Source organism: Engystomops pustulosus, chromosome 7, assembly GCF_040894005.1.
Source record: "Engystomops pustulosus chromosome 7, aEngPut4.maternal, whole genome shotgun sequence".
Taxonomy (NCBI): domain Eukaryota; kingdom Metazoa; phylum Chordata; class Amphibia; order Anura; family Leptodactylidae; genus Engystomops; species Engystomops pustulosus.
In genome coordinates, this window is record NC_092417.1 from 116,526,252 (window position 1) to 116,553,336 (window position 27,085).

The 27,085-nt window shown below is 43.5% G+C and overlaps 1 long non-coding RNA gene across 1 annotated transcript in view; it reads left to right on the forward strand.

The window, feature by feature from the left end:
• LOC140070774 (uncharacterized) overlaps positions 1-24,476 on the forward strand; it is a 51,668-nt gene extending 27,192 nt beyond the window's left edge. The window contains exon 3 of the long non-coding RNA XR_011848982.1: positions 23,906-24,476. This is a non-coding gene — a long non-coding RNA (uncharacterized lncRNA). The remainder of the gene's footprint in view (positions 1-23,905) is intronic.
• Positions 24,477-27,085: the final 2,609 nt, after the last annotated feature.

Below are 27,085 nucleotides of genomic sequence, written 5' to 3' on the forward strand. Positions count from 1 at the left end.
TGCCCCCTATAATATGTGGATTGAGTCCAATGTTACTATCTCAACTGAAACTTTTTCTGTGTAATTAATTAATTAATACTTTATTATCCCAAACGGGAACTTAAAGTGTCACATCCGCCAGACAACAATTTTACAAAAAACATCACATACATTAAAGAAACACATATACCATAAAACAGAGAGATAGCACAGGTACACGTAAATATACCTTATTACCAAATTTACAATAAAAAGTTAAATAAATTAATTAAAAATAATCAATTATAACCTTCCCTTTCTAATAGTCATCCATTCTAAGACTAACATATACTACCCCTAATCGCTGTATTTGATAGCGCAAGAGCATTAGATACAGCCATGGACGTCTCAAGGATGAATATAATGTTCATCTGTCTTGTCAGTTCTGTAAAGCATGGTATTTTATGGGATTTCCATAATGAGGAAATGACGGTAGTGGTAATATGAAATATAATAGTTTGCTCACTCCTTGAATAATCCGATAACCCCAATCCAAATAGAGCCATAGCTGGTGTCAGATATATAGGGGATTGTAAGATATCAATGAGTAAATGCTGCAATTGCAGCCAAAAGCCCACAATCTCCCTACATTTTTAAAATATGTGTAAAATGTCTCTATATTCTGCACAACATCACCAGCATACATTAGAGCAGTTATGTGGCGCATAGTACTAGAGATATAACACATTTCTCTTAGTTTCCAGGTGGAGGGCACATTTTGATAGAGGCAAAGTTGGTCTATAGAGAGAACTCCAAGTCTCTTCATCAATAGCTATCCCCAAATCCTTCCAGGCATAACAATGTCTGGGACAGCAGACTTTAGTCTATGGTCTTATATACCAAATATGTACCCATTGAGCTCTTAGTAGGGTTCATAAAGGTAGTTTCAAAAACACACTTATTCTCTCTCATGTAAGCAGGGAGTCCTGATATAAAAAGTGTCTTAACTAGAGATGAGCGAACACTAAAATGCTCGGGTACTCGTTATTCGAGACGAACTTTTCCCGATGCTCGAGTGCTCGTCTCGAATAACGAACCCCATTGAAGTCAATGGGAGACTCGAGCATTTTTCAAGGGGACCAAGGCTCTGCACAGGGAAGCTTGGCCAAACACCTGGGAACCTCAGAAAAGGATGGAAACACCACGGAAATGGACAGGAAACAGCAGGGGCAGCATGCATGGATGCCTCTGAGGCTGCCTAATCGCACCATTATGCCAAAATTATGGGCAACAGCATGGCCATGACAGAGTGACAGAATGAAGCTAGATAGCATCTAAAACATCCAATAATTGACCCTGACACTATAGGGGACGGCATGCAGAGGCAGCGGCAGCAGGCTAGAGAGTGGCATGGCGACATACCCTAATTGGACTCAGGCTTCAAACCAATGGGTGTCAGAGAGGAACCAAAGGAGGTGAGCAAGAAGCGCTCAAATAATATCGGTACATGATAAAAGTTTGCCAGTATATTTTGTGGATTACACAGCAGGGTGGCGACAAAGTTAACATGGAAGCCATGAAAACAACCCAAAATTCTGCCTGACACAGCTCGTTTGATAAGGGGACCATGTATGCTTACAGTTCATGCCAGTCGCTGCACTGGCTGCCAGTCTCCTTTCGAATACAGTTTAAAATAATAATAACCCTCATCCATAAAGCTCTGTATAATGCTGCACCCCCCTACCTCTCCTCTCTTATCTCAGTCTATCGCCCAACCCGTGCTCTTAGATCTGCCAGTGATCTTAGATTAACCTCTACCCTAGTGCGGACCTCCCACTCGCGTCTCCAAGACTTCTCTAGAGCTGCACCAATTCTATGGAATGCTCTGCCCCGGACTATCAGACTAATACCTAACCTCCAAAGTTTCAAACGTGCTCTTAAAACCCATTTCTTTAGGCAAGCCTATAACACTCATTAACTGCATGAAGTTTTAACTCTTCTACTAACCCGTCCTGTGTCGTCCTCCCATCTGTTATCCAGCAACCAACAGGCACCAGACTTCTCTGCAGTCCCATTCACCCTGGACCTGGTATATAAGATGACGGCTGAGTGGTTCAAGCGACAGCAATTCCATTTATTATATTTTTTTCTATTCCCTAAGAAGAATGGCTTGACCATTAAATATTCTTTTACCTCGTGTTACCCCATCATCTTCATAAACCGTAAGCTTTGGCGAGCAGGGACCTCACTCCTGTTGTTCCATACAAATGTTGTGCTCTGTTACATTACATTTGTATGTGTTTCCTATGATTTGTAAAGCGCTACAGAATATGATGACGCTATATAAATAAAGATTATTATTATTATTATTATGGAGGCAGTGAACTAGTAGTAGATTAAAGGTGCTGCAACTATGTTAGTTGGATCTTGGGATGGAGCTGGCGCTCTGCAGCCAGGCGAGCTTTCGCCAATCCAAGCCCCTGTCTCTAGGCTACTCCCCAAACAGCACTTCTAAGAACCTTTTGTATAAGATCAAGTGTAGTAGCGTTCTTATAAGTTTAGGATATGGCGGGTGAGGGGAATGTAAACAGATGCGCAAGAAGCGCTGAAATAATATCCCTAAATGGTAAAAGTTTGCAAGTATATTTTGTGGATTACACAGCAGGGTGGCGACAAAGTTAACAACTTTGATGTGGAATGCCCTGTAATAGCTCTTGGGCGGTGTGCCTTTTATCGCCTAGGCTCAGCAGTTTCAGCACCGCCTGCTGTCGCTTAGCGACGGCACTGCTGCTGTGCCTAGAGCTACCGACTGATGGCGCCATGCCCACGGATGGTAATTCGGAGGAGGAGGAGGTGGAGGAGGGGTGGGAGGAGGTATAGTAGGCCTTTGAGACCTGGACCGAGGTAGGCCCCGCAATTCTCTGCGTCGGCAGTATATGACCAGCCCCAGGGTCAGACTCGGTCCCAGCCTGCACCAAGTTAAGTGTAGTAGCGTTCTTATAAGTTTGGGATATGGCGGGTGAGGGGAATGTAAACAGATGCGCAAGAAGCGCATGATGCGCATGGAGCTGGCGCTCCGCTGCCAGGCGAGCTTTCGCCAATCCAAGCCCCTGTCTCTAGGCTACTCCCCAAACAGCACTTCTAAGAACCTTTTGTATAAGATCAAGTGTAGTAGCGTTCTTATAAGTTTAGGATATGCCGGGTGAGGGGAATGTAAACAGATGCGCAAGAAGCGCTGAAATAATATCCCTAAATGGTAAAAGTTTGCCAGTATATTTTGTGGATAACACAGCAGGGTGGTGACAAAGTTAACAACTTTGATGTGGAATCCATGAAAACAACCCAAATTTCTGCCTGACACACCTCGTTTGATAAAGGGACGATGTATGGAGGCAGCTATATGGACGACTTTTGGAGGTAGCAATGGAGACAACGTCTGGAGGCTGCTATGGAGACAATTTAATTTGGATAGTGCCTGTATGTGGCAGTCCCAAACATTTTTCAAACCAGAGGAGCAGGTAGGTGGCCCTCCAGTAAAATGGAATAGATTGAGTGCCTGTATGTGGCAGTCCCAAAAATGTTTCAAACCAGAGGAGCAGGTAGGTGGCCCTGCAGTAAAATCGAATAGATTGAGTGCCTGTATGTGGCAGTCCCAAAAATTTTTCAAACCAGAGGAGCAGGTAGGTGGCCCTCCAGTAAAATGGAATAGATTGAGTGCCTGTATGTGGCAGTCCCAAACATTTTTCAAACCAGAGGAGCAGGTAGGTGGCCCTCCAGTAAAATGGAATAGATTGAGTGCCTGTATGTGGCAGTCCCAAAAATGTTTCAAACCAGAGGAGCAGGTAGGTGGCCCTCCAGTAAAATGGAATAGATTGAGTGCCTGTATGTGGCAGTCCCAAAAATTTTTTAAAACAGAGGACCGGGTAGGTGGCCCTCCAGAAAAATGGAATAGATTGAGTGCCTGTATGTGGCACTCACAAAAATTGTTTCAAACAGAGGACCGGGTAGGTGGCCCTCCAGAAAAATTAAATGCATGAAGTACTATAGCAAGAGCCAGTGGGCCCTGTCAAAAAATAGCCATTTTCCTCTGCTTTACTGTACAAAGAGGAGGAGAAGGAGGAAAATGAGGAGGAGGAGGAGTGGATCAATTATTCAGGTTGAGCTTCCTTCACCTGGTGGAGATTGGAAATTCTGAGAAATCCAGCCTTTATTCATTTTAATAAGCGTCAGCCTGTCAGCGCTGTCAGTCGACAGGCGTGTACGCTTATCGGTGATGATGCCACCAGCTGCACTGAAAACCCGCTCGGACAAGACGCTAGCGGCAGGGCAGGCAAGAACCTCCAAGGCGTACAGCGCCAGTTCGTGCCACATGTCCAGCTTTGAAACCCAGTAGTTGTAGGGAGCTGTGTGATCATTTAGGACGATGGTATGGTCAGCTACGTACTCCCTCACCATCTTTCTGTAAAGATCAGCCCTACTCTGCCGAGACTGGGGACAGGTGACAGTGTCTTGCTGGGGTGACATAAAGCTGGCAAAAGCCTTGTAAAGCGTACCCTTGCCAGTGCTGGACAAGCTGCCTGCTCGCCTACTCTCCCTCGCTACTTGTCCCGCAGAACTACGCACTCTGCCGCTAGCGCTGTCAGAAGGGAAATACTGTTTCAGCTTGTGCACCAGGGCCTGCTGGTATTCATGCATTCTCACACTCCTTTCCTCTGCAGGGATGAGAGTGGAAAGATTTTGCTTGTACCGTGGGTCCAGGAGAGTGAACACCCAGTAATCGGTGCTGGAATAAATTCTTTGAACGCGAGGGTCACGGGATAGGCAGCCTAGCATGAAATCTGCCATATGCGCCAGAGTACCAACGCGTAAGAATTCACTCCCCTCACTGGCCTGACTGTCCATTTCCTCCTCCTCCAACTCCTCCAACTCCTCTTCTTCTGCCCATACACGCTGAACAGTGAAGGACTCAACAATGGTCCCCTCTTGTGTCTCGCCAACATTCTCCTCCTCTTCCTCCTCATCCTCCTCCACCTCCACCTCCTCCGATATGCGCTGAGAAACAGACCTGAGGGTGCTTTGGCTATCAACAAGGGAATATTCTTCCCCTGTCTCTTGTGACGAGCGCAAAGCTTCCGACTTCATGCTGACCAGAGAGTTTTTCAACAGGCCAAGCAGCGGGATGGTGAGGCTGATGATGGCGGCATCGCCACTGACCATCTGTGTTGACTCCTCAAAGTTACTCAGCACCTGACAGATATCAGACATCCACGTCCACTCCTCATTGTAGACTTGAGGAAGCTGACTGACCTGACTACCAGTTCTGGTGGAAGTTGACATCTGGCAGTCTACAATCGCTCTGCGCTGCTGGTAAACTCTGGATAACATGGTCAGTGTTGAATTCCACCTCGTGGGCACGTCGCACAACAGTCGGTGAGCGGGCAGTTGGAGGCGGCGCTGCGCTGCCCTGAGAGTGGCAGCATCTGGGCTGGACTTCCTGAAATGCGCACAGATGCGGCGCACCTTCGTGAGCAAATCAGACAGATTGGGGTATGTCTTGAGGAAACGCTGAACTATCAGATTTAACACATGGGCCAGGCATGGCACATGTGTCAGTCTGCCGAGTTGCAGAGCCGCCACCAGGTTACGGCCGTTGTCACACACAACCATTCCCGGCTTGAGGTTCAGCGGTGCCAGCCACAGATCAGTCTGCGCCGTGATGCCCTGTAATAGCTCTTGGGCGGTGTGCCTTTTGTCGCCTAGGCTCAGCAGTTTGAGCACCGCCTGCTGTCGCTTAGCGACGGCACTGCTGCTGTGCCTAGAGCTACCGACTGATGGCGCCGTGCCCACGGATGGTAGTTCGGAGGAGGAGGTGGAGGAGGGGTGGGAGGAGGAGGAGGCATAGTAGGCCTGAAACACCTGGACCGAGGTAGGCCCCGCAATCCTCGGCGTCGGCAGTATATGAGCAGCCCCAGGGTCAGACTCGGTCCCAGCCTCCACCAAGTTAACCCAATGTGCCGTCAGCGATATATAGTGGCCCTGCCCGGCAGCACTCGTCCACGTGTCCGTGGTCAGGTGGACCTTGTCAGAAACGGCGTTGGTCAGGGCACGGATGATGTTGTCTGACACGTGCTGGTGCAGGGCTGGGACGGCACATCGGGAAAAGTAGTGGCGGCTGGGGACCGAATACCGAGGGGCGGCCGCCGCCATGAGGTTGCGAAAGGCCTCGGTCTCTACTAGCCTATAGGGCAGCATCTCCAGGCTAAGCAATCTGGAGATGTGCACATTAAGGGCTTGGGCGTGCGGGTGGGTTGCACTATATTTGCGTTTCCGCTCCAGCGTCTGGGGTATGGAGAGCTGAACACTGGTGGATGCTGTGGAGGATCGTGGAGGCGACGATGGGGTTTTTGTGGCAGGGTCCTGGGCAGGGGGCTGACTATCAGCTGACACAGGGGAAGGAGCAGTGGTGTGCACGGCCGGAGGTGAACGGGCTTGTTGCCACTGAGTGGGGTGTTTAGCATTCATATGCCTGCGCATACTGGTGGTAGTTAAGCTAGTAGTGGTGGAACCCCTGCTGAGCCTGGTTTGGCAAATGTTGCACACCACAGTCCGTCGGTCATCCGGTGTTTCCTTAAAGAACCTCCAGACTTCTGAAGATCTAGCCCTCGCCGCAAGAGCCCTCGCCACGGGAGCTTCACTAGTTGACACATTTGGCGCTGATGCACCAGCTCTGGCCCTGCCTCTCCGTCTGGCCCCACCACTGCCTCTTCCAACCTGTTCTGGTCGAGGACTCTCCTCCGTCTCAGAAGCACTGTGTTCACCCGGCCTCTCAACCCAGCTTGGGTCTGCCACCTCATCATCCTCCGATCCCTCAGTCTGCTCCCCCCTCGGACTTCCTGCCCTGACAACAACTTCCCCACTGTCTGACAACCGTGTCTCCTCATCGTCGGACACCTCTTTACACACTTCCACTACGTCAAGAAGGTCATCATCACCCACAGACTGTGACTGGTGGAAAACCTGGGCATCGGAAAATTGCTCAGCAGCAACCGGACAAGTGGTTTGTGACTGTGGGAAGGGTCCAGAAAACAGTTCCTCAGAGTATGCCGGTTCAAATGCCAAATTTTCCTGGGAGGGGGCAGACTGGGGGGGAGGAGGCTGAGGTGCAGGAGCTGGAGGAGTGGCGATTTCGGTGACATGGGTGGACTGCATGGAAGACTGACTGGTGGTGGACAAATTGCTCGAAGCATTGTCAGCAATCCACGACATCACCTGTTCGCACTGTTCTGGCCTCAACAGTGCTCTACCACGAGTCCCAGTAACTTCAGACATGAACCTAGGGAGTGTAGCTCTGCGGCGTTCCCCTGCTCCCTCATCAGCAGGTGGTGTCTCACCCCGCCCAGGACCACGGCCTCTGACCCCTGCAGTAGTTGGACGCCCACGTCCCCGCCCTCGTCCTCTACCCCTAGCCCTCGGGTTAAACATTTTTAAAATGAGAGTTATAACTTTATTTTTTTTTTAACTTTTTTTTGTTTTTTTTTGTGTTTTTTGTTTTTTTTTGTGTTTTTTGTTTTTTTTTGAGTTTTTAAAACCAAACAATGCTATCCTATTGCTATGGCTATTTTCTAGCCAAGTATCAAAGCACACTACTATGCCAGATGAGATGACACTGAGTTAGTGCCTAATTGAAATCCAACCCCTACTAAATTTTCCCACTTCAGTCTTTGCTATGGATATGTGCGTCACTAAGCGCAGAACACAGCGGTCGCAAGTCTCACTACAAATTGCTCAGAATTGGCTAGTACATGCACTGCAGAAAGTACAGCCACCAGCAGATCAACCAGAAATCAAATATATAGAACGCTACTGTAGGCGTAAGTAAGCTGTTTGTATTCTCCTATGGCTATTTTCTAGCCAAGTATCAAAGCACACTACTATGCCAGATGAGATGACACTGAGTTAGTGCCTAATTGAAATCCAACCCCTACTAAATTTTCCCACTTCGGTCTTTGCTATGGATATGTGCGTCACTAAGCGCAGAACACAGCGGTCGCAAGTCTCACTACAAATTGCTCAGAATTGGCTAGTACATGCACTGCAGAAAGTACAGCCACCAGCAGATCAACCAGAAATCAAATATATAGAACGCTACTGTAGGCGTAAGTAAGCTGTTTGTATTCTCCTATGGCTATTTTCTAGCCAAGTATCAAAGCACACTACTATGCCAGATGAGATGACACTGAGTTAGTGCCTAATTGAAATCCAACCCCTACTAAATTTTCCCACTTCGGTCTTTGCTATGGATATGTGCGTCACTAAGCGCAGAACACAGCGGTCGCAAGTCTCACTACAAATTGCTCAGAATTGGCTAGTACATGCACTGCAGAAAGTACAGCCACCAGCAGATCAACCAGAAATCAAATATATAGAACGCTACTGTAGGCGTAAGTAAGCTGTTTGTATTCTCCTATGGCTATTTTCTAGCCAAGTATCAAAGCACACTAATATGCCAGATGAGATGACACTGAGTTAGTGCCTAATTGAAATCCAACCCCTACTAAATTTTCCCACTTCGGTCTTTGCTATGGATATGTGTGCCACTAAGAGCTAAACACAACGGTAGCAAGTCCCCCTGCTAATTCCTCACAAAATGGTACTAGATGCAAATTAAAATAAAAAAAGTAGAACGTTATTGTAGCCCTAAGAAGGGCTGTTGGGTTCTTTGAGAATCACTCCTGCCTAACAGTAAGCTAATAGAACACCCTAACGCTTTCCCTGACCAGCAGCAGCTCTCTCCCTAGCGGCATCCAGACACAGAATGATCCGAGCAGCGCGGGCAGCGGCTAGTCTATCTCAGGGTCACCTGATCTGGCCAGCCAACCACTGCTATCGACGTGTAAGGGTACCACGTCATGCTGGGTGGAGTGCAGAGTCTCCTGGCTTGTGATTGGCTCTGTTTCTGGCCGCCAAAAAGCAAAACGGCGGGAGCTGCCATTTTCTCGAGCGGGCGAAGTATTCGTCCGAGCAACGAGCAGTTTCGAGTACCCTAATGCTCGACCGAGCATCAAGCTCGGACGAGCATGTTCGCTCATCTCTAGTCTTAACCTCAAGTATTTGTAAAAGTCATTTTTAGGAATGTCAAATTTACCACATATATCTGAAAAAGCCAGTAAATGATTTTAATCCAAAAACTCTGCTACTCTATGTAGTCCCCAACTCATCCAGTTACTGAGATCTAGATCCCCTATTAATTGAGATGTCCTCTTACATAAAAGGTTGCCCACTCTTAATATCTGAGGTTTGCTATCCCTCTTGTTGGGTACCATTATTTATATTAAAAGGGTGCGAAATATAACTAGATATAGAAACATAGGCACTTTATAGGGCCATGATATTTGTCAACGCATCAGGCACAAATCCAAACTTTTGCAAGACTTCTTGCAGATATACCCAATGTGCACGATGGAACGCCTTCTCCGCATCCAAGGAAAGAAGCAGAGAAGGTGTCCAACCATGTTCCACACAATTTAGTAGATCCACAATGGTGACTACCATCTGAGAAGACCCTCACCCTGACGAGGCCCACCTGATCTTGGTGTATGTGCCCCAGCAGGAGGGGGGTGAACCTCTCAGCAAGAATTTTAGAATATAATTTGAGGTCCATGTTCAAAAGCAATATGGGTAGAAAATTTGAAGGAAAGTTTGGTGTTTTGCCCAGTTTGGATAAAATTGAGATGACTGCAAGCAGCACCTCCTTAGGGATTGATCCTTAAGATTGTATAGATGCAAAAAGAGTTGCTAAATAGTGCGCTATGAATGTAGCATGTACCTTATATTCATTGGTGAAGCCCTCAGGCCCTAGGGCATTGGTGGCCAACCTATGGCACGGGTGCCAGAGGAGGCACTCAGAGCCCTATCTATGGGCACCTTTGCCATTAGCCCAGTGCAAAGTTTGCCAGGCAGGACTCAAGGCCTCTTGCAGTCCCAAGCAGCCCAGGACCCTAGAAGGAAGCTACAATGATAATCAAAACTTGTTCTCCTTCTTTCTACTGTATTGGTGTCCTCAGGTGCCTATACAATTTAAACATGTGACAGAGCAGGGAATAATAAGTTACTGCTTAAATTGTCGCATTGACACTTTGACAAAAATATCTAAGTTTTGGTTGTCGTTTGGGCATCTAAAAGGTTTGCCATCACTGCCCTAGGGTCTTATTACCTTTTAGTGTTCTTATCGCTTTAAGAATTTCTTCCTTAGAGATGGGGCGCCAGCTCCATAGACTGCTCCTGTAACCTGGTAAATTAATATTGCTCAAGAATGTGCTATCTACAGAAGGTTGTTCAGTATTATTATCATTTCATTAGTTAATCAGAAAGGGAGTCCTATTCTTTGCTGCTCTTTGCTTCAGTTGGTTTGCTAAAATTCAACCTGCCTTGTTTCCTAAGGAATAATGTCAAGCTTTCATCTTACACAGAACCTGCTCATTAGCCTTTTTATTAGCTGCTGCTAATCCCTAACAATGGCCTCTCATGAACTTTTTGTGCTAGCACCATAGAAGTTCAGGTGAAATGTTATCAACATTGTTAGTGTCGAAGAACTCTTAAACTTTCTACCATGGTTGTATGGAACGTAAGGTGTAGCAGGAAATTATTTTACCGCCAACTGTTGGATCTCATTTTTCTGCAATCTCTAAATGAATAGGTGCATGAATACACCAGGTGCAGAGAGAAAAAACATTTACCCAACAGAGGTCAAAGAAATGTTATGTAGGCCTTCACTGGAGTGGTATCCATTAAAATGTGTTGCACAGTATACAATAAAGTACTGTGTAGTACAGTGATGGTGAACCTTTTAGGGACTGAGTGCCGAAACTACAAGCAAAAGCCACATATTTTTCACAAAGTGCCAAATGACAATTCAAAGTAACTCACAGGTTTCAAACATATTGGCACCTTGAAGACACCAATACAGGAGAAAGAAGGAGAAATTTGTATTGTTATTGAAGTTTCCCTCTAAAGTCCCTTTAACAGGATGAATCACGGGTCCGGAGAAGGGGCTAGAATGATAATCAAGCTCTGTCCACACCTCCTTGAATTAGGTTTTGAGTCCTGAATGGTGACTTTTGTGCTGGATGATGGCCTGGGTGCCCATACAGAGGGCTCCCAGTGCCACCTTTGGTACTCGTGCCATAGGTTCGCCACCACTGGTGTAGTATATACATGATGGCTAAAGTGATTTAAATACAGCTATTTAGGGTAAAGAATAGAATGGCTGATTTATAGCCAGTCTATCCATACACTGATTGCTTTCCTGTTTTGGTAACTCCCGTAATACAGATCAATGTATTAGGGCAAATTCACTCTTATATGTGCTTGCACGGCCATAGCCGGGGAAGCACACATCAGAGCACTGGAGAGGAGGAAGGATTAGTACTGTTCACCCCTCCCCTCTCCATATAAAATAGCGCTGACGGCCAAAGATAGAGCAAGCTTTTTTTTTCTTTTTTTTTCCCCAACAGCACTGTACGGTTAGCACATGTTGTTCTCGCCATACCACGATCTGCACCACATGCATCTATGGGGATGATATACGCCCCCACATGGTCTGTGTGAATGGGGCCTTAGTGTGTAATACACAGACAGACCAGGTCAGACCATGGTCTTTTTCGTAAAGACAATTTGGCTTCATAAAGGTTTACATCTATAGGTTATTACTGTCAAATAGAGTTGCTTTGAATGTGTAGTTACAGCATTGTGTGGATATAGAGAGATACTTTTAAATGTGTTTACAAGAATTACCAGGGTCAAGATATACAATATCTGATTTTCTTATTCAATCCCCTCAGTTTCTTTAGTTTGCTTGACTGGTAGACCTTGTTACCATGGCAGACACATCTGAACATTGTGCTTAGATAAATGGAAGAAAATGTAAGATTGGTATCTCCTGTAAAAATAAATTATCGTATAAACTTGATTATAAGCCAACACAAATATAAGCTGAGGGCTTTCATTTTACCACAATAAACTTGGAAAACCTATTTACACAAGTAAAAGCCTAGGGTGGGAAATGCATTGGTCACAGTCTCACCCCAGCTATCCAGCCCCTGCCCCCAGTATATAGGCAGCCAGTCCCCTGTATATAGCCACCCAGCCAGTCCCCTCTAAATAACCACCCAGTCCCCTATATATAGCCAGCCCCCTGACCACTGTATATAGCCATCCAGCTAGTCCCCTGTATAAAGTCAGACAGCTCTAAATATAGCCACCCTTCTTCCTCAGTATATAGCCTGCCCCAGCATATAGCCTATCCCAATATAAAGACAACCATCCACCTGCCCCTAGTCACCAGTATATAGCCAGCCAGTCCCTGTATATAGCCAGTCCCCTGCCCCAGTATATAGCCAGCCCCCTGCTCCAGTATATAGCCTACCTCAGTATATAGACACCCAGCCAGTCTCCTGTATATAGCCTGCCTACTGCCCCCAGTATAGAGCCAACCCCCTGCCCCCAGTATATAGCTAGCCTGTCCCTTGTATATAGCCAGACATCCAGTCCCCTGTATGTAGCCAGCCAGTCCCTTGTATATAGCCAGCCGGGGGCCGGGACGAGAAGTAGGCGATGGTAGGTGATCGCCTAAGGCGCTACCCTCATCGTTTGGGCCCCCAGTAGTGAATGGCGAAATGTGTATCTTTAAGATACACATATTGCTGGTTGCTGTGCCTCTAGAACCCAAGTGCATGGCTGCAGACGTCATTTCTGCATAGAATGAGTCTGCTGGGACTAGGGTAAAATCTGTGTATTTGGGTAAGTAATTGGCTTAGTGATAGAAAATAGAGGGTCGTCATTAATGGCACATTCTCAGATTGGGTTTACATTACCAGTGGAGTGCCACAGGGGTCAGTATTGGGGTAACTTCTTTTTCATATTTTTATTAATGACTTTGTAGTGGGCTTACACAGTTAAGTTTCAATATTTGCAGATGATCCTAAGCTGTGTAACGTAACTAATACTGAGGTCGATAGTTTACCATTACAGAGGGATTTGTGGAAGCTTGAGGAGTGGGCAGAGAAATGGTTGATGAGGTTTAATGTAGATAAATGTAAAGTTATGCACTTGGGCCATGGAAACAAAAAGTATAATCATGTTCTAAACAGACAATTACTTGGTAAAACTGGAGCTGAAAAAGACTTGGGGGTATTGGTGGATGGTAAACTCAATTTTAGTGATCAGAGCCAGGCAGCTGCTGCTAAAGCAAATAAAATCATGGGATGTATCTCATGATAAGGACATAGTTTTGCCCTTATACAAATCACTGGTCAGACCACTCATGGAATATTGTGTACAGTTTTTGGAACCAGTGTATAAAAAGAACAGGTGCAGAGGAGAGCAACCAAGATTATAAAGGGAATACAATGACAGATTACAAAATTTGGGATTATTCATAATAGACGACTGAGGGGAGACCTCATTACAATGTACAAATACCTGAATGGACAGTACAAGGATCTCTCCAAAGATCTTTTGATACCTATGGAACTCTCTGCCGCAGTCGGTTGTTATGGCAGTCTCTATGTACATGTTCAAGAGGGCCCTGGGTGCTTTTCTGGAAAAAAAATAGGGGAAAAAACATTTATTTAATTCTTAAAGGTTGGATTTCTGTCTTTTTTTAGCCTTATTTACTATAATACTATGATTGCTCTGGCGCCACTTGGGCCATAGAGTGAGAGGGCAACACGGGACAGACCATGCGGTACGAGGGAGTGCAGTTAGGTAAGTATTATTTTATTATTTTTGGGGGCATGGCTATATACTACAGGGAGGGCAGGCTGGCTATATACTACAGGGAGGGCAGGCTGGCTGTATACTACAGGAAGGGCAGGCTGGCTATATACTATAGGGGGCAGGCTGACTATATTCTATAGGGAGGGTAGGCTGGCTGTATTTTACATGGGACAGGCTGGCTGTATACTACAAGGAAGGAAGGCTGGCTATAGACTACAGGTAGGGCAGGCTGGCTGTAAACCGCAGGAGGGCAAGCTGGCTATATACAACAGGGGGGCAGGCTGCCTATATACTGCAGGAGGGCTGGCTCTATACTACAGGTAGGGCAGGCTGGCTATATACTACAGGGGGCAGGTTGGCTATATACTACAGGGGGCAGGTTGGCTATATACTACAGGTAGGGCTTGCTATATACTACAGGGGGCAGGTTGGCTATATACAACAGGGAGGGCAGGCTGGCTATATACTACAGGGGGGATAGGCTGCCTATATACTACAGGGAGGCAGGCTGGCTATATACTACAGGTGTGGAAGGCTGCTATATACTACAGGGTGGCTGGCTATATACTACAGGGGAGAAATACTGGCTTTACTATAGTCCTAGATTGCAATAATCAGCTGTAAAGTGTCTGTAATGAAGAATTATTAGAAATTTGAAACTACAAGTGTCACAGGGGCTTATTCAGGCTTATCACAGGCTTATTCATGAACAAGGATAGAGTGTTTATCTGAAATGCGTAGGCTGCTAGCCTTTACTCATGCGACTACTCATTGTCAATTTGTATGTACAGAAGTTTTCTTCAATAAAGAATACAATTCACGTATCTATGAGCCGGAATGCATGAGTGTTATATGTAATGCTGGTATATATTGATGTGTGTAGTAAATAAATTTTTAGTCTATATTTAAAAGTCTCAAATATTATGTATGGATTATTCAGTGCTGGTAAATATTTATACGAGCGACCTAGTCATTGGTATCTATGGGGCTCATTTACTAAGGGTCACAGATCGCACTTTCGTTAGACTGTGCGCTGTTTTCGGGATTTGCACGGCTTTGACAGGTATTTGACAAGGGTCTGCTCTGGGATTGTGTTACACCCAATCAGTTTTTGGTGCAGCTGTGCTGATTTTCATGCGAGCTGTCAGACGATTCGACAGATTCGGACTGAGTGCAAGATTTAACTTTATAATTGTGTCGCAAGACAGAGCACTAACATGCACCACGAGGGAGAAGGTGAACTCCAACGGACCTGAGCGGAGAAGTGACAGACATCGTCGGCCAATGCACTTTCGGTGAACCTACAGTGGATGGGGTAAGTATATGTGCCCCTATGTGTTTGTTATATTCTTTGCTGGAATATATTTATGTGTTTGCTAAATTCTTGGCAGGTAGATATTTTTGATTTATGTATCGCAGGAATTTTCACTGAAGGGCAATATTTTTCTAATTTACGCTATATTCATGGCTGGGAGGCCTTAATGTAAATGTTTCCATGGCAGTTGGCCTTTCTTATTATTTTTAATGGGGGGGCATTTCTTTTTTCCTGTTAAGATCAATATTGAAGATGTATATTTCTCCAAGGTTCTTCTCCTATGTGAGTTAGCAGAACAGAGTTTTACCTGATGCCTAATTTATTAAGTGATTAGAGAACAGATATATAATGAAGGCTGCTATGCATTTCATAACTCGGGGAACACCCCTCAAACTATCACAAACAATTTTCAGATATTGATAGTAATTAAATCAAAATGGAGGTGAAATTTAGAATGGTCAAATTTTGATGGTTATACGTTCATTTAGTCCTAAAATGTACACATTTCCAAAAGATAAAAAAAGAAAACCCATCTTACAATTGTTATGCAATTTCTCTCAAGTACAGAGACCCCCTACATGTGACCGTTACCTGTTTTATGGGCGCACAGCGAGGCGCAGAAGGGAAGGAGTGCCCTGCAGTTGCCAGGATTTTAGTTTTCTCATTGTCCCATTTTGTAGGCAAATAGGTGAATAGCTTTTTCGTATCAGGGTAATGTGATGGCATTTTTCCAGGGTTACCATCTTGGGATTGGTATCCCCTATTGTTGACAATTTATGAACTTTTTTTTGAGGGCAGGAGTAGAAAAGCATCAATTCTGTACTGGATTGTTTAAATTTTTTTGCTGTTCACCATATAGCCTAATAATCATGGTATCTTTATTCTATGGGTCAATATGATTACGGGTATACCAGACTTGAATAATTTTTCTTATGTTTTACTTAATTTGACAAATAAAACCCTAATGTGGGGAAGAATATATCAATTGATCATCACCCTCTTCCAAGTGGCATAACATTTTCCTTTTGGTTGATGGCTTGTTTTTTGCTGGGACATGTTGTACTTTGCAACAGTATCATTCTGGAGTACATATGTTTTTATGATCACTTTTTATTGCATTTTTTGTGGGATTACATAGGTAAAAACTATAATTTTGGAAGTTTTTTAACAGTTTCTTTTATCTGATTGCTTGTTCATAATAATATCCTTCAATACATCAATATTGCTGGGTATTGGTTGTGTCAGCCTATGCACCCGAATAGGTTGACACTGTGCCTTTAAAATGATGTCACAGATTCCATCTTACAGGTATTGCCATCTCAGTGCTGTCATAGGAACAATCGGCGCCTCCCGAAGACTGCGTGTGGGGGGGCAATCATGGGCCAGGGACCTCCAGAAGGTAGTTTAAATGCCGTCATAGCACTTACCGTGGCAATTAATTAGTTAAACACCTGCGATCGGAGCTCACTCTGACCACTCATCCCGTGTGTTACACTGGGATGTCAGCTGTTAGTTACAGCTGGCACCCCATATGTCCCGATGCTGGCTCAGCTCTTTGCACTTTGCAGCGTCTTGCACATTAACCTTTCCTACCACTATTTGGTTCCACATTTTTGAGAAGAGGCTTGTTTAGAAAAGTGCTTGGGTTACATAATTGGGAGAGGATTAGTCAAGCCCCAAGTGATAAAATTAATGCAATCCAGAACTGACCCCCACTGTTAAATAGAAAAAAGGGAGGTCTTTACTTTGGTTGATTGGCTACTATCGGTGGTTCAAGGGCTGATTCTAGCATATTTGCTGCCTGAGGCGAATATTAAAATGCTGCCCCCCCCCCCCCCGCTCCCTTTTCAGTAAATGCTGAAAACTTTACTAACAATTAACATCCCCATAGGCATCTCCCTGACTCTGTGTGACTGACTACAGGTTCTTGGAGTCATTAGTGACATCTAGTACCTTATAGATGACAATCTCTGCCATCAGTAGGACTTTATTCCAGGTTCTCCAATCCATTATGTATCACTGCTGAGTTCACGGACAGATGTATTCAGCTCTGTGCAGCATCTCCACCCGGCGCCCCTAAAAATACCATAGTCACTTACAGTATGAAGTCTCCTGGATAACAACACTGTGCTCCTAAGTAATATATACCCCCCACAACACAAGTGACCGCACTCTCCACACATATAAAACATCCCTTCATTATATATATTCTACTGGAATTATAGCCTGCACAGCACATCAATATAAAACACCCCTAATTTATTAATAGAGACCCCCCAACATTTGTTTTACATGATGCAAAGTAATCTATTGTATCTTATAGCTAATATATAATAAGTACTACCCTGATTAATGTAAATATATAGCACCTAATGAATATATATAATTTATTTTTATAGGCCCCCCCAGTATAAACAGTATCCCGCCCCATATAAATATATACAGTCCCCCCCCCCCCAGGAAAATAAGAATCTGGCCCCATATAAATATATACAGCGCCCCCAGAATAAACAGAATCTGGCCCCCCATATAAATATATACAGCCCCCCAGAATAAACAGAGTATGGTCCCTCATTTAAATATATACAGCCCCCCAGAATAAAAAGAGTATGGTCCCACATATAAATATATACAGCCCCCCCAGAATAAACAGAATCTGGCCCCCCATATAAATATATACACAGCTCCCCCAGTAAAAAAAAGGAATCTGGCCTCATATAAGTATATATAGAAGCCCCCCCCCCCCCCCCCGTTACAGCAGTAATGGCCTATATATGGCCACATTTAATTAATAATTGGACAATAAAAATAATAAAACTCATACTTACCTCGCGGCAGGGTGCTCCCACGGCACGCGGCTTCCGTACTCACGCGGCTCTTCTGGCAGCCGCGCCTCCGCTGAGTGACACAGGCGGCGTGACGTCATCATCCGCCGCTTGTGTCACTGCACTGTACAGAGCGACTCCAGCAGCCGGAAAGGCGCTGTGTCGCTCCGCATGTAAATCACACCTGTTTCTTAAAGAGACAGGTGCGATTTATCTGGAGGGCGATTTGGGCGCTGATGAGCCCACATTGGAGCAGCAAAATGCCGCTTTTAAAGAGGCCCGCATTCTGCCGCCCGAGACGAGATTTTCATCTCGCCTCATGGCAGATGCGGCCCTGGGCGGTTCATACCGTATTTTGCAGCCATTGTTGCGGCACTGTCTGATCTCCCCAAGGAAAAATAGTCGGTTATAATAAAGTGAAACCCTGAAGCAGAAAAGGCGCTCCAAACTCTAAAATTGTTTCTTAATTCCCAGCTGGTGTCGGTGAGGCCTGACTTTAAAAAAAAGAGTTTGTAGTGCATACAGATGCTTCAGACACAGGAATAGAGGCAGTCTTCTCACCGAACAGTGATGGAGAAGAACCCCCTGTGATTTATTTAAATAAAAACCTGAATAAACATGAGAAAAATTACACAGTTGTGGAAAAGAAATATCTTGCCATCAAATAGGCAATAGATTCCATCAATTAATATTTGTTGGGCAGAAAATTCAGGATGGTCAATGACCATGTATACCTCAAATGGATGAACCGCATAAAGAAAGAAATATTAAATATAAAAGAAAGTAATATAGATTGACTATATGGCTTCGACAGTCTTAAAATTTTACAGTGGATGCATTTTCAAGTTTGCACATGTCTTGTGGTTATGAAAAGTTACCCAACCGGTGTGGAGAAGCCTGTGCCGTTAGCGGCAGCAGGCTAGGGATCACATTTGGAGAAAGAAATCTCTAACAAAAACATTCCTCTCTGCAGGCACACATAAAGCAGTAGAATTTGTTGGCTGTGGGTCCAGAATTTATAATTCAGCCCAGTTAGGAACTGGATAGTAGGAGCTTAGATTGGCTCTGCTAATTTGGCAGAAAGGTGTCAGTCTACATGGAATTAGCACACAGAGACACAAAATTCTCATAGGTGAGAGGTATCTCTCTGAAGTTATCAGCAGAAAGACCAAGCCTTGTAATGAGTATATATTTATAGGGGCACATTTATTAGGGACCGTGCACCAGTTTTCTGTTGGACATTATTTTTAGTGCAAACTGCTAGGTATTTAAGAAGTGTCGGCACCACAATTGGGTCACACGCAACCCTTTTGTGGCAGGTGCACTAGGCATCATGCATCATAAATTAAGAGGCATTCAGTGCTCAGTCCAACTGTGTGCCACATTTAACATGCAAAATCCGACAGAACTGTGTGGCACAGACTACACAGGCAAACTACATTTAGTGCAGTTTGCACTGTTCTTAGTAAATGTGCCCCATAGACTTTTGCAGCAGCTCACTGCAACTCAAGCAATCACTATATTAATTGCATCATTAATATCAACATATCACATATTAATACTCTAGGGATAGCTATAGGGTACTATAGGTGTTAAACTATATAATGGCATTAGGTGGCAGCAAAGCATAACAAATTAGGGAAATGTCCATTGTTACAGAGGTAGGATTCCTTATGGTAGCGTGGAATAGCTGGCCAAACTACACCAGCTAACCAGGAAGCTTACTGGAGCTAACTTTTAGTAATGACCCATCCAGCTGGCCGTTACAGTTGCTCAGTCCCAGTTGCCTGAGCGGAGGGGGTGGGGATATGTGACACCTATGCAGGACAGGTTGTGGAGGAAAGGTATGTTTATCCAAGGTTCCTTTCCTATGTGACATAGCAGACCAGAGTCCCACCTGCTGCCTAATTAGTCATGTGATCAGAGGGCAGATACAAAATTGCCCTTCTGGCTTTCCTTTTATATGAAGATCCAGAACCCTGCCTGTTTGAAAGCCACATGCAAGTGTGGGTTCAACAAGCTGGTTTAGTTAGCTGGCAATGACAAGCCCTTCAGTTGTTATTCAGACTGTACTTTGTAAGGAAAGAATTTTGTTTAATTGCCGTTTTTATATTTCTAGCAAACTTCTACAACAAATCTGACATTGAGTCAGTTTATACTTACATGGTATACCAGGTTCTAATCTAGACCTTTCATGAAGCCTAATTTGCAACATCCTGCCAAAGCCAGTACACATATGATATACTACAATACAGTAGTATCAATGTCCATACCCCGTAACAGAAAATAGCATTCAAATGTCTGAATTTCCACCCATGAATATTTGAGTTAAAAGTGGTCAAAAGATCATGTAGGTCCCAAAATGGTATCAATTAAAATGTCATCTTGTCATACAAATAATGACCCATTGCTCAGCTCTATTCACGAAAGTATGAAAAACTTATTAGGTTCAGAAAATGGCAAACCAAGAGCTTTGTGGGTTTGGGCCCCCAAAGTAAAAGTCCTAACACATTTGCACATGAATTAATCAGAAAACTTTGTCACTAAAGTTTTATCGTGTAAGTCTTTTCACAATGAGAGATGCAGTATGGTTCCTTGCAAGCTTAGTCAAAACATTTTTTTCCACTGGAGCATGAAATACAATTATCCAGGTCAGATAAACTGAAGCTAAGAAAAGCAAAAGTCATACTGTTGTACCTTTTATCTCTTCAAACTACATTCACAAATTTATCAATGTTGCTGTTGGTCAGTACCAAATATAATTTTAAGGGACAAGATTACATAGCTTAAATTCCAATATACTAGAATAAGAATGTGCTTAATGAAGCAAATCCAGCATATTTTTTAACCCCTTCACGCTCCGTGGCGGATATATCCGCCACGGAGCGCAGTGACTTAGCGCTCAGTGGCGGATATATCCGCCACGGCGCTTATGCCGGCTCGGCTCTGGATCAGAGCCGAGCCGGCATCGGGAGAAACGGGGTGCCGGCTGTAACTAATAGCCGGCACCCCAGTGTAACACCCGCGATCGGAGTTGTCTCCGATCGCGGGTGCTTAACCCGTTAAATGCCGCGGTCAGCGCGACCGCGGCATCTAACAGGCATCTGGGGGATCTTTCCCCCACGATCGGCCCCCCCGAACCGTTTTCGGGGGGCGCCGATCGTTGCTATAGTAACTCTGGGGTCCGATCTGGACCCCAGAGTTACCTGCAAGAACTGCCAGTAAGATGGCGTCTGTGACGTCATCTTACTGGCACAGTGCCAGCCTATGCAAGTGCATAGGCTGACACTGATAATACTCTGCAATACATGAGTATTGCAGAATATTATCATGAAGAAGCAATCAGATGATTGCTTCTTCATGTCCCATGGTATAAAAGTGAAAAAGTTAAAAAAAAAAAGTTATTCAATAAAAAAATAAAGTCATAAATCACTAAAAATGCCCCAAACCCCCAAAACATATAAAGAGACATATAACTCAAAAAAAGTCTAAATCATAACACAAACCCCACATATATAGTATCACCGCGTCCGTAACAACCCGTAGAATAAAAGTAAATCATTATTGAACCCCCACGATAAACGCCGTAAAAAAAAACTGCTATAAACCTTCCAAAAATTATGATTTTTACCTTTTCAATCCCACAAAAAATGCTATAAAATGCGATCAAAAAACCATGTGTACTCAGACATGATACTGGTGCAAAGTACAACATGTCCCGCAAAAAACAAGCCATCAACCAGCTCCGTAGCCAAAAAAGTAACAATGTTATGCCACTTGGAAGACGGCAATACATAAATGATAGATTTTTCCCCACATTAGGGTTTTGTTTGACAAATTTAGTAAAACGTAAGAAAATATATTCATGTCTGGTATCCCCGTAATCGTATCAACCCATAGAATAAAGATAACATGATTATTAGTCTATACGGTGAACACCAAAAAAAAAAAAAGTAAAAAATCCAGTACAGAATTGATGCTTTTCTACTCCTGCCCTCAAAAAAAGTTCCTAAATTTTCAACAATAGGTGATACCAACCCCAAAATGGTAACACTGGAAAAAGCATCTCGTCCCGCAAAAAAAATGGCATCACATGGCCCCAATAACGAAAAAGCGAAAATTTTATAGCCTTCAAAAGGGGCCAATGAGGAAACTAAAATCCTGGCAGCTGCAGCGCCCTCCTTCCCTTCTGCACCTCGCTGTGCCCCCATAACACAAGTCACAGCCACATGTGGGGGGTCTTTGTACTCAGGAGAAATTGCAGAACAAATTGTATGGTGGGTTTTCTCTTTTTATATTTTGGAAATGTGTAAATTTTAGTGCTAAATGAACGTATAAGGGAACAATATGACCATTCTAAATTTCACCTCCATTTTGATTCAATTACTATGAAGATCTCAAGGGGTTAACAATCTTCGTAAAAGCTGTTTCTGATAGTTTGAGGGGTGCAGATTTGAAAATGGGTAGATTATATAGGGGGTTTTGATGCTAAATATGTAAAATTTCATTCAAAACTGTATTTATCCCCAAAATAGTCAATTCTGAAAATCCGGAAAAGCGATATTCTATTTGTAAGCCGCGTGACATCAAAATAAATTATCCAAACATTTCAAAAATTATGAAAATGTAAAGTAGACAAATGGGAAATGTTATTCAGCAACTTATTTAGGTGGTAAATCTATCAGCCTGAAAACGCAATGATTTAGAATTTCGAAAATGGCAAATTTTTCAAAAAATTTATCATATTTTCTTTTTTTTTGTAAATAAACGCAAAACTTATCAGCCAAAATTTACCACTAAAATGAAGTACAACATGTGGGGAAAAAACAATCTCAGAATCGCTTTGATAAGTAACAGTGTTCAAAAGTTATAACCGTATAAAGAGACGCAAGTCAGAATCCAAAAAATCGGGCTGAGTCTTAAGCTACAAAATGGCTGCGTCCTTAAGGGGTTAAGATTCTGAAATTTGTATCCATCTACTTATAGGTCCTTCATTTATGAATGTCATCTGACCTGCTGCTTTGCAATGGTTTGATCTCTATTTGCATCTAGAGCTATTGTCACTTACTTTACAGTCCTAGAAAGCCCATAGAAGTTTTTTTTTTATTAGAGGTTTCTTTTTTTTTCAACTGGAATCAGACAATTGGGAGATCCTGGTACCGCTGACTAAACCTACCAATTGTGTTCAAAGCTTTTTGATCAACCACTGTTTTCTTCAGCTCATGAGTATGCAAAGATCATTAGGTGTTTGCAAAAATTTTAGAAGACCTGTCACCTGATATAAACCCACTAGGGGCACTTACTAAAGTAAGCAGCTCCCCAGCCCTACCCCAGTTATAGCACTGTTAAATCTTTAGCTTTATTGGAACCTAGGAAACACAGCAGTACATAGCCGTCCTAATGCCGCACCAAGCTTACAGTGGTCCGGCTTATTCATGAGGGGGCGGTCCGAGGAGGCAGTGACTGCAGCATGTAGCCTGGCAGTCAACTCTGTCATCTGCTGTGAGAGCGTTAGTCCTGGGCAGAATCTAAAGAGAGGGGAGTGTCTCGTATACAAGTGTTATTACATACTCAACTAGTGCCAGTGTATAATGCATAACTTTTTTTAGCTGTATTAGATTGCAGTGTTTTTGATGATTTTTTTTAGCATGTTGGTGTAATGGGGCATATTTAATACCAAATTTGGATAATATGAGCAAACAATTTGTAAATAGAGGTTACCCTGTAAAAATTGCTGATAGGAACAGAAGTAGGGCTCTAACTTACACACTGGAAGAATTCCCCCCGCATGTAGAGGAGGTGATCGGGAACATTTACTGAAACATTGAGAATTATGGTGAATTTTCACTCTGGATACCTAGAAACCCAAATGTTTGAATGTAGACTTTAAACTTAATGTGCACTAATCTAGTGGTCCCTTCATCCTTTCTTGTTATGTGATGCTTAGTAACTCTTTTATGCTGTGAGGATGTAACGTTTGTTCATTACGGTCACACTTGAATAGTTTTTTACATTTTTTTCTTTTTTTCAGATTATTAAGAATTTATACATCAAGCAATTGGATGCAGATTCTCCCTCATCTCCTTAACGATTGATGACATTGATGCACATTTTTCTGTATATGTAAAAAGAAAATTTTATGTCACATTGTTCTTGTTTGTATGCTGCAGTTATTAATCATGGCCACATTATAATATTAGGTGACTTTCTCTCCACATAGGATATCATGTGGTGTGCTTTACGTGGTCTGCTTACCTTTTGGTGAGCACTTCCCGGGTTAGGTGACATTGAGGACCATTCTACAGTCTTAATGGCAGATCGTGTCAGAATTGCATGGAAGCCGTATGTGCAGAACGCATTTATGGTCTTCCGCATTCCAGCTCATCTGGTTTGTTTTTCTATAAGCGATCATGCATTGAGTTATTCTATGGAGGTGAGACAATGGGGAGCACATCCCTGACCCCTTGTGTGTCTGATTATATCATGCATTGATTGATAGAGATCCCGATCTTTAATCAACATTTTAATACATGAATTTCACAATCAATCATTCAATATTATTATATGCACTTTATTACAAATATATGATATGTTCGTATCCATTATGCTGTCACTTGTTCACTGTATTTTAACGTTTAACTATGTATATGCTATATGTATGTGTATGTGATGTATGGTGTGTATATACAGTATGTATGTGTGTATAATTATACACTGTATAATGTGTTTATAATGTGTGTACCATACAGTATAGAGCACATTTATTAAGCAGTCTGCGCCAGTATTCTGGTGTAGACCTGACATAAATGCATGTTGAAACTAGTTGCACATGTATCTATGAAATGTCTGCTCTAGTGTTGTGTTGCGGCTGCACTATGCACAATGCTGATGGTCAGCTTTCCTGGACTAGCTCCGGACCCAAAAACTAATCTCCCTCTGAACATGAAGACCTCTCCAGAAAGTAGGGAAAAGGGCTACTAGGGTCTGGTGTACAAAATATGCCCCCCCTTCCCCACAGAAAAAAGATTGCTGCAAGTAACTGGGAGAACTAGCAATCCCAGCATGCATACAAACACACAATCGAGACAGAATACAGGAAGGAGGAAAATAGCGTGGACAGGAATAAAGGGCAAACAACAAGAGCAGGTCCACAAGGCATGTTCAATTACATAAACACAAACAAAAGGGGAAATACAGGAAAGTGGTGTGTGCATACAAGACAAACTTCAAAATCTCTCACCACAGACAAAGTAACAAGCTACTAGGAAAACATAACATAAGCTGCAGATACAACAATACCTAGAAAAGACAAAACCAGTCTTAAATGGAGCCCGGCCACTCCTGATAGGATAACACAAAATAATACAGCTGGGACCTAAAAACCCCAGCAGGTGATACAGAAACACCAATAGCAAAAAGACACGTATAAACAATCAGGCTACATAGCACAGTGGTGGAGAACAGACCAGAAATACCAAAGGAGAGATGTGGGGCAACAAAATGAGCAAAAGATAAGAGGGTCCACAATATGAGGGAGAGATGAGGGGGACACAATATGAGAGAGAGAAGAGGGCCACACTATGATGGAGAGATGAGTGGGCACAAAATATGAGGAGGAACTGAGAAGGGTTACAAAGCAAGGGAGAGATTAAAGGGGCTAAATATTAGTGGAAGATGAGAAGGGCCACGATATGTGGAGGAGAGAAGAAAGGCCACAATATGAGGGAGAGATGAGAGAGGCCACTATAAGAGGAGCTGAGGGGACACAAAATGAGGGGGAGATGAAGGGCCACAATATGAGGGGGAGGTGAGGGACCACAATAGGAGCTTGTAGAGGCACTTATTGCTTTTAATAGGTCCTACCTAATGCCAGACCTTAAATCCATGTTTCAAGATTGAATTGCATTGTAGGCAAATCTGGAGAATCTCCGCCCTGAATGCAGACGTGTTTAGATTAAATGCTTGCGTTGCATAAGTAGCAAAAAGAGTTTTTTTTAACAGTCATGTGAAACAATTGGAGTAAGGGCCCTGCTCGCAAAAGCTTACAGTCTATGTCTATGAGGATGACAAATGAGGTATTAGAACTTGTATAATGATACTGCCATTTTATAAGGGGATAGAATAAAAATAATTTAATAAATAAAAAATGCTACTGCTTGAACCAGCCATCAGCCGCCATCTTATATACAAAGTCCAAAGTAAGTGGGACTGCAGAGAAGCATTTTCCAGATAACAGACAGGAGTACCCAGAATTAGTTAATAAAGAGTTAAAATTGCATGCAGTTAGCAAGTGTGACTAAATAAATACATTTTAAGAGAATGTTTGAAGCATTGGGAATGTTTGAAGGGTTGGGTATTAGTCCGGGGTAGGGTATTCCAAAAATGGGTGCAGCTCTGGAGAAGTCCTGGAGACGTGCGTGGGAAGTTCAAATTAAAGGAAGAGAATAATCTAAGATCACTAGAAGAGCGAAGACCACGGGCTGGACAATAGACTTAGATGAGAGAGGAGAGGTAGGTGGTTGCAGCATTATAAAGAGCTTTGTGGATGAGGGTTATTAACTTAAACTGTATTAGGAAGGAGATGGGAAACCATCCGTGTAGCCTTTGGCCTGAAAGACAAGCCTGGCTGCTGTATTGAGAATAGATTGTAGAGGAGAGAGTTTAGTGAGTGGAAGACCAATTAGTAGTGAGTTACAGGAGTCTAAACGAAAGTGGATCAGAGTGATAATTAGTATTTTAGAGGTTTCAATTGTAAGAAATTATTGTATTCTATAATTATTTTTAAGGTGCATCCGGCAAGAGCGAGCAACAGATTGATTATACGGTGCAAAGAAGAGGTCAGAGTCCTACACAACCCCAAGACAGAGTGCCTGCTGCATCGGATTTATAATGACATCACTGACAGAAATGGAGAGATCAGGGTTAGGTCGGTAAGTGGACGGTGGAAAGACAAGAAGTTCCTTTCTGAAAGAATTAGGTTTCAAGAAGCGGGAGGCCATGGTTTTAGAGATGGCAGAGAGACAGTCACTGGTGTTTTACAGTAAGGCAGGGGTGATGTTACATGCAGAAGTATATATAGTTGAGTATCATCAGCATAAAGAAACTGAAAACCAAATTTGCTGATAGTTTCTCCAATGGGAGCAGTATAGAGGGAAAAGAGAAGAGAACCTAGGACTGAGCCCTGAGGAACTCCGGAAGTGGAAGAGGTGAA